This window comes from Triturus cristatus, chromosome 7 (assembly GCF_964204655.1).
Source record: "Triturus cristatus chromosome 7, aTriCri1.1, whole genome shotgun sequence".
Lineage (NCBI taxonomy): Eukaryota > Metazoa > Chordata > Amphibia > Caudata > Salamandridae > Triturus > Triturus cristatus.
In genome coordinates, this window is record NC_140590.1 from 1,556,920,702 (window position 1) to 1,556,940,238 (window position 19,537).

Here is a 19,537-nt window from a genome sequence, read left to right on the forward strand (position 1 = left end):
TTGACATGGTTGATTGGTCCTTCCTAAGTGAATTGTTTGGAGAGAGCTGGGTTGGGGATTCATTTTCATACCCTTGTAAGCCTTCTGTATACTCGTCCAACCCCTAAAGTTCTGGTCAAGGGAACACTCTCCTCCCCCTCCCGATCTGTAGAGTCACCCGGCAAGGATGCCCCCTCTTCCCTCTTTTATTTGCCTTAGCAATTGAGCCCCTATCACAACTCATACTAGGTGATGCCCATATACAAGGATAGTCTTGGGACGGCAGCCCTGAGGAATGCATTACGGATGACATTTTGCTCTTTTTAGTGAACCCACAGACCTCTGGTCCATGGTATTTAGAGATACTTGAATTTTTTGAGGAGGCTTCAGGTATCCAGGTGAATATATCCAAATCTCTGTTGGTCCCCATTACGGGTGACTCGAGTGTCTGCTACTGGCGATCAGTGATCCTTATGCGTCATTTATCCTTTCAGTACATGGGTTTCTACATTTCTCTCCTCCCAGACCTGGTGTGGATCCTTAATTTGACCCCCCTAGTAACTAAAATGAGAGGGGATCTGCAGTAGGGGAGGTATCTCCAGCTTCATGTCCTGGGGGGGGGGTAACTATCTTCAAAATGATGGCCTTGCCCCACTTTCTTTATGTTTTTCCAAATTTGCTCATCCAATTCCCAGGTTTTGGTGTCAGAACCTCACCTCTATAATCCATACTTTCCTCTGGTCACATGGTAGCCTGCGTTGCTTTTGTTAACTGCTAGCAATCCCCCTATGATGGATGGATGGATGGGTATGACGATCTGTACTGCCCTACTTGGCACCACAGTTGGTTGTGATAAACTAGGCTAGGATGACCCGACCTACCATGTTGAATTGACTTGGCCATGACAGGATCATGGGCCTGCTCTACAAGAGCCCCGATTCAACGATCCCTTCCAGAAAACACCTGGGTTGTGTTGCTATGTTGGAGAGCGGCCATCATCCTAATGGGCTGGGATCGTAGGCTCACAGACATGACCCTTCTCTGTCAAGAGACATGGTTTCATTACACCGCAGTGCTGGAGGGCTTTGGGAAGTGGGATAAGAGAGACATCACTCACCACGGGAATCTCTGGGTGGGTACCCTTGTATAGGCATTTCGAGAACTGCAGAAACAGTAAGTATCAACTCTCCCGTACCCAGTTCCATAAATACCTGCAGTTGCAACCTGCACCTTTCAGCCAATATTCCCCTTGGCATGCATGTCCCAGATTTCAGCCCCTTGAGGCTAAATTGTTGAGAGGGAAGCTTCACAAGGGTGCTGTGTCACGGTTCTACTGCTCTCTGGTCATTAATGCCCCAGACCATTTCACTAAGCTGAGGCGGAGATGGAAGGCTTGGGTCGGAGAACATCGTAATGCTGAGTGGCATGCGGCTAGAAAGATCTTCCAGGAGTTGGCTATCTCTTTGCACCTTCGGCTGGTCCAAACCTAATTATCTCCACATTACTTGCATGACACCCCCCCCCCGCCCCGCCCCCACGGCTTCACCAAGCTGGTAGGATCCCCCAACCCAACAGCTTCTGGTGCTCCTCGCTGGATGCCGATTTCTTCTACGTGGCCTGGTCATACCTGAGGCTCGTTTCCTGTTGGGAGAAGATAGAGAGATAACTATCATCACTCCTGGACCCATCGTATGACCTTATTCCCAGTGTTGCCTTGCTGGGGTTGCTGGGGGATGTGGGCAGGCAGACAATGAAGCATATCTTTATTGCGGTTGCAACCCTAGTTGCTAAGTGTGATATCGCCCACAAATAGGATCTCTGATCCCCCCCTCTGTGGTGGAGTGGCGGACTGGATATGGGTGCTCAACAGGAACAGCTCATCTACAAAGCTCGGGACTGCCACTAAAAGCATGAGAAAATATGGGGCAAATGGTGGGACTATCAAAGGCTGGATGCAGGGACTGACTGAGTTTCGACTATGTTTTGTACTGCATTGAGTCATCACTTGGTGGGCTGTGGTCTTGGTTGTGTTTGTGCTGTCAGTGTTCAATCAATAAAAATAATGTATAATAAAAAAAATTGGCCTTATCTATCCCTTGCTCACTTTCCCACTGGATACAAGCTAGCCTGGCTGATGAGGGCTGTTAGCCCAATACCGGTCCCAGGATGCTTGTTTCTGGTCCAGGGAAGACATGGCTTGGCAGTTCGGGCTGGATGGTTCCCATGATGCACAGAGTCAAGACTGATTTGCATATAGCTGTGTCTGAACTGGGGTGGCAAAGTGAGCTAAAGAATGATGATGGATTCAACCCAGATCTGTGACTGGGGGTGAGTGTCTGAAAGATTTCAGCGCTCCATCCATCATCTCCTTGTGTTTGCTTTGTTCGCCCTAACTATTTTTGGAATTGATGTAGAGTGATAAGGAAGAATATTGTATGCAGTATAGGGGCCCAAGAATTAATTTTGAATTCTTCTGCAGCTAAATCCCCCACCCCCTAATTCAGGTCCTCTTTAATATTTCTTGAAATAAGCATATTTCTAAAAAGGAACCGATGAAAGAACATTTTAATTGTATTTGTAAAGGGTTTCTATTCACGTAGCCCACCTTTATCTGTAAAGTCAGTGATACGTTCACTAAATCTTTCTGAAGTAAATGTCATGTAACTTTGATACAATACTTTGCAAAATCATAATATTTGTCCTGAAGTCACAGTTTGCAGCCTTGAGCTGCAAACCCTGATTTCTGCACTTGTGTACTGCTCTGAAACACAGCACACAGTCAACAGAGTTATGTAGGTCACTTAACGTGGGGGTGTACAAAGTTTTCAATGCACAAGCACAGTTTCACATTGATCCTGTTTATTAGCATACCTGTAGGTCGATGAGTTTTGGAATTTCTAATCAATGCCTTGGGATAAAAAAAAAATCTCTGCAAATTGGCAATATTTCCTCATGAGTACTAATTGCTGATGGGATGTTTTCTCCTAGAGGTAACTTTAAAAGAATTGCATATTTTCTCTAACTTTCAAGCAGTATGCCTACAATCTTTTTTTTCTAAAAAAAAAAAAAAAAAAAAACTTAAAAAGTATGCCCAGGTCTTGATTTTGATGTGAAAGTCCACATGCATCGTGGTACTCACAAAAATTGAAACTTAGGACAGTCCTATCCAGAATCACCAAATGTGGCTTGCAGAAGATAGCGGAACATCCTGATTGGTGTATACTATTCTTGCAGACAGTGCATGTTTTGTGGTGGGGTAAAATGCAGTGCGTGGCTGTCAGATTCAACAAACATACTCACAACCTTTACTTGCACACAATGTTACTTACATGCATGTACCACAATCATGTGGAATACACTTTGGAACTTCAACTGCAGGCCATGGCAGAGACATGGCGTGGCAGGCATGGCCACTACAGAGGGAAGAGACTGTCCTACCACTCATTTAGACTAACAAAAGCATGCAGGCTTCAGCTGGAGGTTGTATTGTGTACAAGACTGCAATACAAACATTGGCAGGTACTAATGGTGCATGTGTGTGGTACATGCTACTCAGGCAGGGAGTTGGGATGGTGTGTGAGTTAGGCATCAAACATTTTAGCAGGTAGACGAATGAGGATACCAGGATGGGGCAAACCAGAAAGAGCCTGATTGGGATCATGAAAAGCCTGACATGGAAGTGTGCTGAAAATGGGGCCCATGTGAGAGAAGGGCAGCAATGGGAGCACCAGTAGGGAAAGACACCACTAGGCAACTGTTTTTGGGTGAAGAGTGATTGGATGGCCTGATTAATGAGTGGGGGCGACGGATGGGGCAGGGAAACACTGGGGGAGGAGACGCAGGGTATTACAATGAAGTGGACGTGCGATAAGAGTGTAACATAGACCTCAAATGTGGGCCACATAAGGATCACACGTTTCGCACATGTGGCGTGTGCGTGTGTGGCGGTCTGAGTTACAATGGGACCACGTTTGAATTCTGCATAGTTTACCAAAGACTTTCCCCAGTGGTGAGTTGTGCAAGGCTGCACTTTGAAGAATTCAACAGTGGTGACCCTCATGTATCTGTGGCTCAGAGCTAAAGATGGCAATTGGGCCAAAAAGACTATGGTCCTACTCTGTCAAATGCTAAGCATTTATTTATTTATGTGTTTTTTTATTTATTTATTTATTTACAGAGTTTTGAATACCACAGATCAGACGTCAAGGGTGTAGGAGCGTTGTACACCAGATTTTCATTTACTTCTGTAGTTAAAACAATTTGTGAGGACCCACAGTGGGATAAAGTACAGTGGTGAATGAATTAGGTGAAAGTGTAGGAGTCCCAGCAAAACAAGTAAAGGAAACAGTATTGAGCGGCCTGATAAGTAGAAAAAGTCAGTCTGTAAGCTCTTACGTCATACCAAATTAGGTGAAGTCCTTGAGTGCCCCAGTATCTTCTTTGAAATGTTTGGTGTGCAATTGTGGTGTACACCCTATAGCAGTGGTCCTCAAACTTTTTGATGCCGAGAACCCCCTGTCAAAAAATTCTGGGGCAGATTTATGAGGTTTTGCCGTAGGGAAGCGCAGCAGGTCTTCCTGCTGCGCTTCCCTACGGCAAAAGAAAAGGGCAGGGATGCGCCGTATCTATAAAATGCGGCGCATTCCTGTCCTTTTCCCCTGCGCCGGCGCACAATGGGCTGCCTGCGCCAACGCAGGCACCTCTGCACCATGGTGCAAGGGTGCCTGCGTTGCGGAGATGCATATTTTTGTACAGGAAGGGAAACCTTTCTGTACAAAAATAATCACAAGAGGTTTTGCCTCTTTGTATGGATGCTGCAGAATGCAGCACACATAGAAAAAGGAAAAACGAGGAGAAATAAAGATATTTCTCCACGTTGCGCCTCCCTTACGCCTCCCCTGGGGAGGCGGAAGCTTTTGGCGCTGCCTCAGATTTACGATTTCTCGTAAATCTGGGGCAGTGTCAAAAGGCCATGGATGTTGCTGGGAACGCCCCCAGCAACACCCATTGCACGCCCCTTTAACGCAGAACACAGCGTTAAAGGGACTGATATTTATGAGGCAGCATTAAGCCACAAAAAGTGGCTCAGTGCTGCCTGATAAATATCACGCAGGCTTCTGCGCCACGGAACGTCACAAAAAGTGACGTTCCGATAGCGCAACGGGCCTCATAAATCTGCCCCTCTAAGTGTAAGGACCCCTCCTGACAAAAATTTCTAGAACTTGGTACTCCTCATCATCGACAACCATAAACGCTCCCAAGTCCCAAGGCAAATAATTTTACGGTGGGCAAATAATTTTAAACAGTGTTTAGCAAACCAAAGTTTTGTTGTTGACTGGCTTATTACACAGTTCAAACAAAAAGTCTCCAAAAAGAATTGCCCAAAAATTGACAATGGTACTATATTTTTCATAAACAAAGCATAATTTGACAAAACGTATTTGAGTGATAACTTTCTGAGCTAATGTGATGCCTGTTTTCCTTCAGAGAGACGGTCAATCTGTGGATGTATTCTTGCTACTGCCATCCTCAGGTTGTGCTCCACTTCAAGTCTTGAGCGGTACTTCGTCTTTAATGCCGCAATGCCGAGAACCCAATTCACATAAATATGATGAACTAAAAGGCAGAAGAAGCTTGACTGCAAAGTTTGGCAAACCTGAATGTTCTTCAGACATTTTCAGCCAAAATTCCCCCAATGACATTTTGCTGAATTGCATCTGGACAACGCAGTCACTCTGGACCTCAATTAGGTCTTCCTGAAGGGGCACTGGAAGATGAGCACCTGCATCCGCTAGAAAAGGTTGAAAGACCCAGTCATTGACATGATCATTGTCCTCATAATAGTATTTTTCTAAACTGTCCCTGAGAGAAGTCAAGTGATTTCATATTACCTGCTTAGTAGGGGCCCAAATCCAGAAGGAATTGTCGTACTTCATTTGTCAACTCAAAAATGCAATTCATCTTCCCTCTGCTTAAAACAGAAATTGCAGCTGGTCCTAGCTTCCTTTCGTTAGCAGTCCTTGTGAGCCATTACCAACGTTCCGCTTTGCTTGAATGCCCACACATTGATAACAATAGGTAACACGGGTGGATGACATGCTTAGAATCCACCTCCCACCTTCTAATGGGATCAAAAATCTTTGCATGGCCATCTTAGGGTTCAATCTTTCTTAGGTCAAAAAATTAAGGGGCATATCAACAAAAACCGGCGATAATTATCTCTAAGCGCACTTAGCGCTAGGATAATTATCGCCGGCTAGCGTGAATTTTTATCGCTGAGATAGCGTGCTATTAGCAATGCTTATCTCAATAGCGATAAAAATCCTCACGCTAACAGGCTAACGTGAGATTATCACTGGAAACCCAGCGATAATCTCATGTTACCTTGTTGATAGGGACAGGCAAACTTAGCCATGATATCCTCCTTCCATAGGATATCATGGCTAAGTCAGAAAAATACCAGACGTAAAAAAGCAGCGTTAACCGCGGTTAGCGCTGCTTTTTTTGTCTCTAACAGGGTTAGCGACATTCTTGATAATAGGAGAAATGTCGCTCAGCGACATTTCTCCTATTATTTTACTCTGGAACGCCCCCTTTGCATCTCATTAGAGATGCAAGGGGAAGCGTAGAGTAAAAGGGTGCTAACATGCAAATTTGCATGTTAGCACCCTGTTGTTGATAGGGCGCTAGTTTTTTCTCTCCTTTTTTGGCTTTTAAAGCCAAAAAAGCAGAGATAAAGCCCTTGTTGATATGCCCCTGAGTACTTATGAAATTGAGTAAGAGTAACCTTGGTTATTTGCAACACTTAGAAAAAGCAAAATTGCAGTATAAAGTACTATACAAATATGAAAAAGATATTTGAAACGCACGTGTAAATACCACAAAGGACTACACGAAGACAAATCAAAAACAAACACAATTGAATGGAAATGTGTTACTAAAACACAAAACATAATGACTCGTAACTCTGGTGATTAATGTTCCTGCTGGAAAGAGATGGAGTTTTATCTAGTCACGGTTTTGATTCAGCATAAAGCAGCACAGAGGGTTAAAGTTCCTGCAGCAAAACATGTGTACCATGCAGATCACAGAATTTTATTTTATATAGCTAACTAAGTGGTTTACAGCTTTTGTCACAGGGATTCTTTTGTTACTAAATTAAGATCCTAATGTAGCATTCATAGTGTGCAAGACATAGGTTAGATACATATAGTTTTCCCTTGTCTGTCATTATCCTACAGTTGCTAAAAAGGGTGTGTTTGACTGGAAAGAAATTCTTATTAGTAAAACCAACCACTGTGTTCTAGTATAAATCCTGAGTTTTTATTCCTCCTGATCAAGCACTCTTAAAATGTAAGTCCACCAGAATGGATGGCATGTGACTCCTACGCCTAGTAGTCCTCATTGTCTTATAGAACATTTACTGTATGTTGATTTACACATGCATGATTCATTATATCTGTATAGGAGTGTGATTTAAAGGCCTCTGACACCCGACATTAGTATGAGTAGCGCTGATTGCAGAGAACAGTGATGTGTAGGGAAGAATGGGAATTGTTACTGATTTGTGTGATATTGAATACAAATAAAAATTCTAGCTAACAAGCATCGGTAATGCCAGTAGGTCTGCCTTGTTTTAGGTGTGTGTGTTTGTTGTTGTGTGATGTATCTAGATCCACTAACAGAAAACACAGATAGAGGCACAAGCACAGGATTCAAAGTCACATGTTTTTGGCCACATAAGGGAGGCCTTATTAGCTGCCAGATCTAGTGGCCCAAACTGTATCTGTGTTCGACAGTAAGGTGGGACCATAGAAGTGTGCTCCAGGTTTATCTGGCTGGGGTACAGGATCATGCCAATTCACCTGCTATTCTTATGGGTTTTGTTATTTGTTTCACTTTTTGGTAACCGTCTTGCCAAGTTGACCATAGCTAATGAAGACCAGAAGAAAATGGTAGGAGGCTGGCTGCTATGGTGTCTAGTTGCCTTGGCTATAATTACGTTCATGCGGAGGAAGGGCGGCCATGGGGTATGCCATTGTGATGTGTGCACTTGGGCTATCCACAGAGGTCATCTTGAAGCAGCCCACTGGTGTTCACGGCGCATCTGGTGTCCCTAGCAGATGACCTGCACCTTGTTCATATCAGTGTCCCTGGAAGTGCCCTTCCCTGCAGGTCAGAAGTTCATAACACTGGGGGGCTTAGTGTCAGGAAGCAGAATGGCCTTGGTGCAGGTGGAGCTCAACATGTTGCAAGGCCAGACTGGCTCACCTGAGCCTTCTTCCTGGGAAGGCCTTTGCAGGGTGAGGGTCAGAAGAGAGGTTGTGAAAGGTAGCAAAGCACATCCATCTAGAGTGGTAGCCAACAGACACCAGTTGTTTTATGTTTGTGGGTGAAGTTCAGTGTTCCCGGAGTCCTATTCCTTTTGCACTTGTGTGTATTGATGGTAGTTGATTGGGCATTCCTGGGGAAAATCATTTATTCAGTTCTCCTTCTAGATGCAGTCCTGGAGCTGCAACTGCTTCAAGGCGCTTCAGGCAGCAATAGCTGGGTCAGATTGGACATTCTGGGAGTTAGCTCCACTATCAGGCAAAAAGGTCCTTGGGAATATGATGACTAAATGGGGCTTGGAGTCCTCCTTTTCTCAGCCTTGTTTGATGGCAGCCTGACTTAGTCAGTCCTTGGTGGGGCAGAGGGAGTGAAACAGGGGATTAGATGTTGCTCTTCAGTTTGCGCTCGGGCCCTGTGGTCCTTCTGGCTTTGACAAGTGACAGAAAAGAAAGGGCTGGGTGAGTACTCTGTACTGCCGGATAGGAGGGATAACAGCTATGTTACAAAAAAACGCTGCATTTTTCACCAATTCCTTTTCACATATCAGCTTTAGGTAGGATGACTATTCATCCTGGAAGCGCTGGAACAGTCCCCCATATTCTCCATCTGGCCCAGAAAATGTCAGTAATTTCTATCACATTTCCCGGTTTTCTTAGATCCAGTGCTGAATTAATTAGCAGCGCCGCAGTCATAAATCACCTTATTTATAAGGACCAACAATTATTTTCATAATTTCTCTACATTGAGATGACAGATCTGCTGGAGTTGTAGATCAGAGAGAGATGGGTTCAAGGGCGTAGGCGACACTAAATGTCTTGGAGGGGAATGTGGTGGGGGATACTGACAGCCTTGAGAAGAGCTGAGCTAGCAATGTGGCTTGGCTTTATGAACCAAAGCACACGCCAGCAAATTATTTAAATCAGACAACAAATGTCTGAGTGTGTGTGTATATGTATATGTATCTATATATGTATATATAAATATATATGTGTATATATGTATATATATATATATATTCACTTAAAAAACCATAGGTTTCAGACATGTTATAGTTAGCTGTACATTTCACTCGTAAAAAACCAATGAAATTCCACGTTATAGTTAGATCAGGTAACTATAACTTGCGCGCCCACAATAAACTGCTGATGACGTCACATATTACATCACTCATGACATGGTCAGTGACATCACTCATGACATCAATGATGACATCTGAAATTACACATTGTGGATTGCGGTCGCGCAAGTTATAGTTACCTGATCTAACTATAACGTGGAATTTCATTGGTTTTTTACGAGTGAAATGTACAGCTAACTATAACATGTGTGAAACCTATGGTTTTTTAAGTGAATTTGCAAGGTTTTGTAAATGATAATTCCTAACTATAACGTGTGTGAAACCTATGGTTTTTTCAGTGAATTTGTACGGTTTTTTAAATGCTAAGTTATGTATTTATTTTTTATTTTTTTTTCTGGTTTTTCACTGTGCGCACACCCTGCGCGCACGGTGCGCTTCGCGCACCGAGCGCCCACGTTGCGCAGTCCATGCCGTGCGCGCCTCCCCTTTTTTTACACAGTAACATTTGTTTTTTTCTCCCTTGTGGGTCCTTTAATTTATTTAATAAATGTGATTGTTACTTCTTTATTTATTTTTTTATTTTTTTTTCCCGTGCGCGTACGGTAAGCTTACCGTACGCGCACGCCACGATTTTTTTTTTAAATTAATAAATGTATTTTTCGTACTTTTGGGTCCTTCTTGGACCCCCTGACAAACACTAGGGGGTCTGCAACTCTCTTCTTTGCCCCCTTTTCACGTTCCCCACCTTTGTTTGTCAGTGCGAGAGACAGAAAATGGAGGCCGACACTTCCTGATTTCGACCGATTCGAATGTTTACAGTCATGTAACCACCAATCAGAATTGAGCTCGCGCACGGCACCGTACGCGTACGGTAAGCTTACGGTAAGCGCACGGAGCGCGCTTACAGATATATATATTGATTTAAATGCTATTTTCTCAGGACCTACTGAACAGATTTACACCAGACCTACAAAAGGCACATCCTTGACCTGAGGACTACCTCTCTGCCGAATTTCAAGTAATTCTGTTCAGCCGTTCGGGCTGTAGCTCGGACTAAAGGTCCTATGGGAAAATGCATGGGGAAAACGCGTTTTGGGACCCCCCTTTTTTCTCAGCCCCCGCTTGACGAATCCCCCCGAGACTTTCAGGGTAGGAGCGGAGCGTAGCGCCCCATTAGTTTTGAAAGTTTCGCGAGGATTCGTCGACCGGCGCCAAAGTTATTCCAAATAGAATGTTGCAGATTTCCTATGGAAACACGGTCCTAACTATAACTATCTACTGGCGACCGCCAGTAGATAATATATACATACATATATATATATGTATATATATATATATATATATATATATATTTATATATATATATATATATTCACCTAAAAAAACATAGGTTTCACACATGTTATAGTTAGCTGGACATTTCACTCGTAAAAAACCATTGAAATTCCCCCGTTATAGTTAGTTCAGATAACTATAACTCACGCGACCGCAATCCACTGCTGATGACGTCACATATTACATCACTCATGACATGGTCAGTGACATCACTCATGACATCACTGATGACATCAGCCTTGTGATAGAGTGGCGGTCGCGCGAGTTATAGTTATCTGAATTAACTATAACGGGGGAATTTCAATGGTTTTTTACAAGTGAAATGTCCAGCTAACTATAACATGTGTGAAACCTATGGTTTTTTAAGTGAATTTGCAAGGTTTTTTAAATGCTAATTCCTAAATATAACGTGTGTGAAACCTATGGTTTTTTAAGTGAATTTGTAAGGTTTTTTAAATGCTAATTATGTATGTATTATTATATTTTTTATATATTTATTTTACAATAAACTACCTATGTATATAGTTATAGATTGACTGTATCCTGTAATATGGAATGGCTCAGCTCTTTTTTTTTTATTTGGATAAAGTTGAACAGCATAATTAATATCTTCTATAAACTTATAAACAGTTTAAAATGTTTTTGGTTTTTTTAAGTTTTTTTCCTGCGATTTTTTGAAAATAAAATAAAAATGTTTTTTTCACCCTTCGGGGTCCTTCTGGGACCCCCTGACAAAGGCTAGGGGGTCAGGAACTCTCTACCCTGCCCCCTTTTCACGTTCTCCACCTTTCTTTTTCACTGTCACACACAAAATGGCGTCCGACACTTCCTGATTTCGACCGATTCGAATGTTGAGTGACATGTAACCACCAATCAGAATTACGCTCGCGCACGTTACGGTGCGCGCACATAGATATTTATGTACTTTTAACTGCAATTTTCTCAGGAACTACTAAACAGATTGACACCATATATGCAAAAGGCACATGCCGTTCGGGCTGTACCTTCGACTAAAGGTCCTATGGGAAAATGCATGGTGAAAACGCGTTTTGGGACCCCCCTTTTTTCTCAGCCTTCGCTTGACGAATCACCCCGAGACTTTCAGGGTAGGAGCTGAGCGTAGTGCCCCCTTAGTTTTGAAAATTTCGCGAGGATTCATCAACCGGCGCCAAAGTTATTCAAAATAGAATTTTCAGATTTCCTATGGGAACTCGGTCCTAACTATAACTATCTACTGGCGACCGCCAGTAGATAATATATATATATATATATATATATATATATATATATATATATATATATATTCACCTAAAAAACCATAGGTTTCACACATGTTATAGTTAGCTGGACATTTCACTCGTAAAAAACCATTGACATTCCCCCGTTAGAACTGTCTCTTATGTAACAAGTAAGTGTAGTAGTTGATAAGGTTACAGGGAGCTCTGTGCTGTATGTCTCTCATATGTGTCTTCTTATTTTTTTTATTTTTTTAATGGTATTTTTGTAAAGTATACTAAAGTTTACTTTGCTGGATGATGTCATCAATGATGTATTTTGAGATGTCATCAGTCATGTCATGAGCGATGTATATATATTGCTTTCATCAAATCCGGTATTGAGAGAAGTTGTCAAAATTTGAGATTTATAGGTAATAATACAAGATTGAACTATAAGGTTAAATGCAACCATGTTATGTAAATGCTGATAATTATCTATTATTTAAACTGCGATTGTGAGCATGTAACTTAGGCTGATGAATAAAGAACAAAAGCCAATAGAGTGGTATATTTATAGACTTGTAGATGAGATATATTACATGGAAGCCTGTTTTGAAGAGCAACTAGAATTAATTAGAATTAGCAATGGCAAGTGAGGCTGAAATTAGATCACCATTTGATGAATTAAAGTCAGAGCTGGTACAGCTGGTCATTTACCATGTACTGAAAAATGATTTGTGAATGCAGTTTCAGAAGTAGAGGTGAGGAGGGTGTCATATATTCTATCAGGGTAATGCCTGTGTCTCAACCCTCCAAATACTTTATTAATTCCTGTCTTTATGACCTGGCCACAGTATCAAATCATCTCCCAATGGAGGGGGCAGTGGCAGGCATTTGCAAAGTACAGTGAAAAGAGTGCATGACTCAGTGATAGTGTACCATTGAAAGTGCACCAAAAGACAACAAGCAAGAGCATAAATGGATATCCGGCTTCTGAGAAGGAAGTTTCTTTTGACTCAAGTGCTTCCTGTTGTTTTCTCAGCTCACCACTCTTTTGCTTACACTCCTGCCATCGACCTGCTTTACTTGAAAGAGTGTCTCGAACAGAGGTGACAATGGAAGACGTTAGGTGACTCCATCACCAAGCAGCTAAAATCCATTTTCCCTTTCCTCTTTCATTGATAGACTCAGAGATGCCTGCGGAGTTCAAAGGATGCCTCTAAACATGGCACTATGACCATTGTGGCTCATGAGGGCGTGCCCATGATGGCAGCTGTGTCAGACATGTTGCGAAAAGCTCAGTTTACAATCTGTCCAAACATTCTTTATAATGTGGCATGCACCTAGACGACACCCAGCTGAACGCGGTCCAGTGTGATCGGATGGAGGCGTCCCGGATAGGCACTGGGATCCAAGCCAGATTTGAACCCAGGTGACATTTAAGAAGTCAGCCAACAAGAAGGAAACAGGTGCTGCAGCCTTGGGGCTCCTGGAACAGACCCGCAGATGTTAATAAAACCAGTGAAACACGGCTGTGACCCACACCTGACACTGCAGTGAAGAAAGCAGAAGTCACTGTGAGGATGACAGAGGTGACAGAAAAGGGGTCCTGGATACCTGTGGTGGATGAGGCCTAGGCTGGGGCAGGCTGCAGGGCGTGGGGCACAGGAGACTCACATCTGGCAGCATGGCGGTGCACTGTGTGAGGTGGCCTGGAGTTCATTAGACGAGGACACAAGGTAGAGCTCCTCAGCAGTGGGTGCCTGCAAGCAGCCCAGAGCATTGACACGAACACACTGATAAGGCCTTAGAGAAACACGAGTGTGGCCGCGAGGGGCAAAAACAGCCACCCCAAATTACAAACTGCATTGGCCTATGGCGCACCGGCCTGCCCTAGGTGAACTTTGACTTGGCCCTGGGTGCCACTTGATTCCCCCATGAGCCACAGGAATATCTGAGTAATAGGAGATTTATTGGGCCCAGAGATGACCCACAAACCATGGGTCCAGCGCTGGGGTCCCCATTGATGTCAAATAATGGGGGCAGATTCTCCTTGGTCAACTTGTGAGTGTGGCAGCAACACAAATGGTTGATCCCTACCTGCTTATTGGTGTTTCCCTACAGCCAAGTTGAAACACACAAGGGTCAGGTGGGGACATGTAAGCCCCCCTGTGCCTTACAGGAGATCACAAACTGCTAGACCCATCAAGGAAGTGGAATCTCTGCAAGTGCACTCACCAGGGCCAGCCCCCCCAACAGCCCTCTTGGAACTATAACACCCGGGGTGGGGGACCTTGTAAGTGACCCTAGCAAAGTACCAAGGGGGACACCATGCAAGCCAGCAACCCCTGAATAGCATGAACCCATGGCCCCACCAAGCGTCTCATCAACAACAACCAGCATAGAATGCACCTGAGAACTGTTGCATAGCGAATAGTGGCCCAGGGTGGTCCTCATGCCCTCATGTGATGGCCAAGCCGAGGACCTCAAGTCGATACCTACTTTGTCCAGAGACTTAGCAGTAATACTTATGTCACATTCATCAGGGGGTGGCCCTCTATGCCAAATGGCGTCCACATTGAGGAAGCACACACGGAACAATTTGATAGTGCCCTCCAAGCAATACAAGACACCAAAGTGGCACTGGAAACAAAAATAGACTCAGACACAATAGGGGTGCACCTACTGCGAGTGGATCCCAAGAAACTAGTGGACCGAGTGGATGGCACAGAATCATCACTAACCATGCTATGCCCCACGATTGAGGAGGTGCACACTCAAATACAAGACTTACGAGTAGAGGTGAAGGAGCTGCAGCGACGGGTGGAAGATGCGGAAGGATGATCTAGGCATAATAATATTTGATTCCTGGGGATACCAGAACTAGCAGAAGGCCTGAATATGCAACTTTTCTGGTAAAAGTGGCTAACAGAGGTGGTTCTTGCTGGATGGCTCTCCAAGTTCTGTTCAATTGAATGGGCACACCAATTGCCAAGCCGACCCCTTCCGCATGGAGCTGCCAATGCCCTGTAAAGGCCAGGAACCTCAATTACTGAGAGAGGTATCTCATCCTGCAACTTTTCTGCACTTAACAGCCATGGTACCTAGAAAAGCACAACAATAATGGCCTACCATGACTACACTGCAAAGGTACAGAAGTGCTGCAATTCTTTCATAGCAGTGAAACAACAGCTGAGTAGCATGGGCCTGAGGTATGCCCTTATTTTCCCTGCTAAGCTGCATGTGACAGAAGGAGACAAAGCACACTTCTTCCAAACCTCGGAGGAAGCTTGGATACAGCTGCAATTGAAGGGGACAAAGATCCAGACGGACAAGAGATTGCCTGATGAAATATTGGCACATCTGAAATCGATCAGGTGACAGGGCAAGAAATCCCACATCCTCCCAATGGAGGACCAGGCAGCCAAAGGAAGGGCCTAAGATGTAGCAGACGTTATACAATGTAGCAACAAACATTTTACTGCATTAAGGTCAGAATACAAGTTGGATTCAGAATCCGAGATCAACAGATCTGGGTCCTCAGATGGAACCCAACAACGAGGCCATCTCCTTACTCCGAGATTGGTGGACAACCTCATCTGACACCCAAACTCTAACACTTGCCTGGTGCAACAAGGAGATTAGAGTGAGTCTCAGTGGATGTAAGAGATGAGGATGAGCGCCAGCTGGGGCAGCAGACAGAAATTAAGGGGCCAGTAATGAAGAAGAGCCAAACAACATGCTGCCACACTTCAAACTGGACATTTTGCTTCATCCGACACTTGTGTTTTTTCAATTTACAGTTGGTTATTCTTGCTGCCATAGGGCATGAGATGACCCATGTCTGAGGGGGGAAGGAATGTTATAGGGGATGTCATTATTGAGGGATATTTCTTACATGTGGTACATTAAAACACTTACCACCCAACGCCGGAAGACATACTTGAAAAGGGTCAGGGAGCAGTGCAGGGCAATACGAACAAACATCATTTTCACATGATGGTGCAGACTGACAGAACCCATACCCCTTCCTACAGCATTCATGCATGGAACATAAGGGCCATGGCGACCCCTAAACAGCGCCATACAGTGCACACATATCTCAAACTCAGACATATCCACATTGCCTTCTTACAGGAAATACATCTAATGCAAACAGAACTGCTCAAGTTCTGTAAGAGATGGCAGACACAGATATATGGAAGGAAGTACTCAACATAAGTCCATGGGGTGTTGATATGGATAGCTCCGGGGTCCCCTATGTCATGGAAACATGTAAATCAGACCCCGAGGGTAGATATGTAGTGGTGGACAGATGGATGGATGAGAAATGTTTAATACTCCTAGCGATCTGTGCTCCTAACATAAATCCTTCCAGCTTTTTAGACCAACTAGACCTGGCCCTTAAACCCAAACTTACAGACCCTGTGGGAAGAGAAATTTAACTATGTTCTGGGCTTGCAATCGGACATACAGTTTTGGAACTGGACAGAGAGTAGATAGACATATGAGGTATGGAGGACAATGTACCCCACTGTACCAGAATACTCCTGCTACTCGCCGATGCACCAATTACATCACACGGACATGATTTTCTGTTGAGCACTTCTGTGAGCAAAAGTAACCAAATTGGAATACCTGGCCCATTAAATCACAGATCACAGTCCGCTGAAGATGGTACTACAATGGGGTAGAACCAAAGCGAAAGTCCCGTCTTGGAAACTGCGTGTGAAGGAATTACATGACATACCATTTTGTAATGCCATTGAGATTCAATTAGCACACTACTTCACCGTAGGATATAGGGACCGATCTCCACTAATGCGGCACAATGGGAGGTATTCAAGGTGGTAGTAAGACGGACAAGGTATGAACATGTCGTGGGGGGCCAGACACACAATACACAGGGAGATACAAGATGTAGAACAGATCATGCACCAAACAGAGATGATGACATTCAAACGCCCTGATCATGCAGAATGACTGCAGGACTTACACTTGCAACACACAGACTTGGCAAATTGGTTAAGGAAGCTTGTTTACTAGGAATACATCACAAGCCAACACGGAGCGGGAGATAGAGCAGGCACTTTCCTGGCATCGCTCCTGAAGGGAGAAACACCCTAAACCCTAATAGGAGCAATCTGAAATCAAGGGGGGTGCTACGGCTAACAACCAAAATGACATAAACACCACCTTCACAGAGTACTATGTGACACTCTACACAGATCCCAACTCGCGCACCGCCAAACACATACGCGTCTATGTCTGTGATATCCAGAAACTCAAACTTAATCTTTTGCAATGCAGTGAGTTGGAGTTGCCACTTCAGGCAGAGGAGATACAAATGGCAATTTGCCACATGGCAAGAAATAAAACCCCTGGGTTTGATGGGCGTCCAAAATAATTTTATGCCACGGATAGCACACAGGTAGCGCATAAACTACTTTGTGTATACGAGGAGGAGAGGAAAGCCAGCAGGCTACCAGATTCCATGAGAGAGGCATTGATCGTGGTGCTTATTAAACCGGGCCCTAACTTATGTCCATCGTTATCGGCCATTTTCTCCCCTTAATCTCAACTATAAACTACTAGGAAATATACTGGCAAACAGGTTAATTAATGTCCATAATGGGAATCTGATCCACAAGGTCCAGAATGGGCTAATCCCGGAGAGGAGTACCATTCTCAATATTCGCTGACTGCTGAGCTTAATGTGTGAGGGTGAGGTGGCCTCCAACAATTGTCTGGCAGTCTCCTTCGATATTGAGATGATATTCAACCCACTCAGATGGCCATACCTACTGGAGGTGCTCAAAGAGCTGGGTTTCTTCCCAAACGTCCTTAGTTGGATCAGGACACTTTAGAACCAGCCATTGTCTAGAGTCAAGACGGAACATACAATATCAGACACCCTGGTTATGCAACAGGGGAAACATCAAGGCTGTCCACTGTCCCTGTTGATATTTGCACTGGCCATGGAACCCCTAGCTTGTAAGATCCGTGCGAGAGCTCAAGTTTGGGAGTCGGCATGTTGTCCCTTTATAAGCAGATGACACATTAATTTTCTTATGCAGAGCCCATGAATCCCTCCCAGAACTAATGAAGACATTGGAGAAGTTCAAGGGCATATCTGGCCTAAAGGGCATCTGCAATCAATAAAGCTTATTCCCCATGAGACCATACCTGAGATACAGCGGGAGATGGCGCTACAGTCAAGGCTGAAGTGGCACTACGATACATTTAAGTATTTGGTTATACACATATTCCATGCTGAAGTTGACATAATAGACGGCAACCTATAGGAGAGGATGTGGCTTAACAGCTAGAGTGGCTGACTTTGAAGCTGGGCAACCAGGTTTGAGCCTGGCGGGAAGCTCAAACATCTTGTGATTCTGGACAAATCAATCTCCCAGTGGCAAAAAATGAATCTGACCATCTGTAATGCAAATGGTGCTCGTGTAAAGCACTCTAAGACCTTCGGGTTGAGTTGGAGCTATATAAAACTGCAAAAAAATAAATGAAGGACACTCACATTGATCAAGCAGTCCATCCCCTTTTGGACCACTAGCCCGCTGTCCCCATTAAGCCAGGTGGCAATTGCTAAGATGCTAATACTCTTCAGGCTGTTATACTTCTTGGCCACTCTGCCAACAATTCTCCCTACTTCCTTCTTTGACACCCTAAATGGAGCACTATCGGAAGGAATATGGAGGAAAGGTGGTAAAAGTGCAGCGCTCTACAAATAAACCCCCCACTACAGGAGGGTGGCCTGGGAGCTCCAGATTACAAGCTGTATTAGGATGCTGCACAACTACAATGGCCGATGTGATGGATAAGTAAGGGTCCCCACGTGGATGAGCTATAGTGAAAGACATCCTTAGAGATGAACCGATGTTGACACACTAATGGCCCAGACTGGGTGGATAGAGGGCAAACTGGCTCTAACGAGAAAATGTTGGCACAAGTAACTAAGCACATGCAGATCTGCGCCTCCATATGCCCGACTAATAGACCTGCGGCGAAATCCTGAACTAAGGAACGCGATGCTGAGACCTGCAGTGGCACCACGGTGAGAGGCTGGAGTGACCCAAGTCAGAGGCATGAGGGGGATTATGCAATTTCCGAGGGCCAGAAGACACATACAGTATCGGCGCAGTCCACTTCATTACATACAGCGCAATACTCCATGCAGTTCAGAGTTGCCGAGGACAGGGACTTCTCCGCCGATGTCAGCCCCCCTTCAAGGGATGCTGTCGCACAGTACAGCCTGGATAGCCATCACGGCTATATACAACCTATCACACGCACACAAATACAGTGCTCACCTAATCCCCAAAACCGAATGGGAAAGGAAGCTAGAGCACAAAATTCCTGATGAACAGTGGCAGAAAATCCTATGGCTGGTGAAATGGGTCTCAAAGAACCCGAGATTCCAGTACAAACAATTGAATTATCTGCACCAGACTTATCTTACACCAAAATGTATACACCGCATTTATGCAGGAGCACCCTCCAACTGTCCGAGATGCTGACACCTAGAGGCTCGTTCTTACAATTTTGCACACTCGGAACCAGGCACGTTTGGAAAGCCAAT